Source organism: Lathyrus oleraceus, chromosome 5, assembly GCF_024323335.1.
Source record: "Lathyrus oleraceus cultivar Zhongwan6 chromosome 5, CAAS_Psat_ZW6_1.0, whole genome shotgun sequence".
NCBI classification, from domain to species: Eukaryota; Viridiplantae; Streptophyta; class Magnoliopsida; order Fabales; family Fabaceae; genus Lathyrus; species Lathyrus oleraceus.
This window is the reverse complement of record NC_066583.1, coordinates 273,186,103-273,187,337: the sequence shown is the minus strand read 5'-3', so window position 1 is coordinate 273,187,337 and position 1,235 is coordinate 273,186,103. Positions and strand designations below refer to the sequence as shown.

General features: G+C 39.4%; 1 non-coding gene across 1 annotated transcript; it reads right to left on the bottom strand.

The window, feature by feature from the left end:
• Positions 1–258: 258 nt before the first annotated feature.
• On the bottom strand, positions 259–365 carry LOC127090162 (small nucleolar RNA R71). The gene has a single exon (XR_007791691.1). It is a non-coding gene; the product is annotated as a small nucleolar RNA R71 (small nucleolar RNA).
• Between the last annotated feature and the right edge of the window lie 870 nt (positions 366–1,235).

The following is a 1,235-nucleotide window of genomic DNA, read 5'->3' as shown; positions in this document are numbered from 1 at the left end:
CAATTAGTGCAACAGAACCAATTCGCAGGTCTCGCTACTGAGAACCCAAATCAACATTTAAAAGTTTTTATCCAACTGGCCGACACTTTTAAATCCAACGGTGTTTCACCTGATGCGATCCGTTTGAGATTATTTCCTTTCTCCCTCGGGGATAGAGCACGTCCATGGTTAGATTCACTTCCAGCTAATTCAATAACTACCTAGGAAGACCTTAGGAGAGTGTTCCTTGCTAGATATTTTCCCCCTAGTAAGACCGTTGTTCTTCGAAACCAAATAACTAGATTTACTCAAAACCAAGGAGAATCGCTTTTTGAAGCTTGGGAGAGATATAAAGAGCTATTAAGAGTCTGCCCACACCATGGCCTAGAACAATGGTTGGTCATTCATACCTTCTACAATGGACTCCATTATAACATAAAGATGAGCATCGACGCTGCCGCAGGTGGCGCGCTGATGAACAAACCTTACCCTGAAGCTTGTGACCTAATTGAGGATATGGCCCAAAACCATTACCAATGGGGAACTGAACGAGCATCAATAGAGAAAAAGGAGACACAATGTGGAATACATGAGATAATCTCTTTGGACATGATACAGGCGAAAATGGATGCTTTAGCCCTTAGGATCGAACATATTGAAGGTGAGAAAAACAAGAAAGGGGGGTTTGAATTATTTTGGAAAATAAGCGCTTTTGCAGTAATAAGAACACACAGGATTTTATACTGGTTCGCTTATAACACAAAGCTACTCCAGTCCACCCGGCCAAGGTGATTTCGCCTTCAAAAAGGACTTAATCCACTAATCTTGAAAGATTATTACAACCAACGTCTAAGAGAAAGATCTCTTAGTCCTCCCAAGTATACAGACTACGCAGAGTCACTTGAGGAACAAAATCAATTTAGCAATAGAAAAATTGTAATTTAAAGTGCTTCTAAGATAAAGCAAGTATTACAGCAAATAGAGCAAGTAAGTGATTTCACGTATGAGCAACAGCTCGTGAAAGACTAAGAGAGAGAGTAGAGTTTTTCTGTGCGTTCAGGTGTATCTCTCAATGAAGTATGCCGTCCTTTATATAGTGGTGAAAGGACCGTTGTAGTGATGGCAGAATATTTGACTTGATGAGAGTTTAATGCCATTACTTCTGTGTTTCTTTCCATAAAAAATTTGTCTCCCTGAATAACTTCTTTCCAAATATATTTTCTTTCCATTTGAAGTTGTAGTTGCCGTTATTCTTT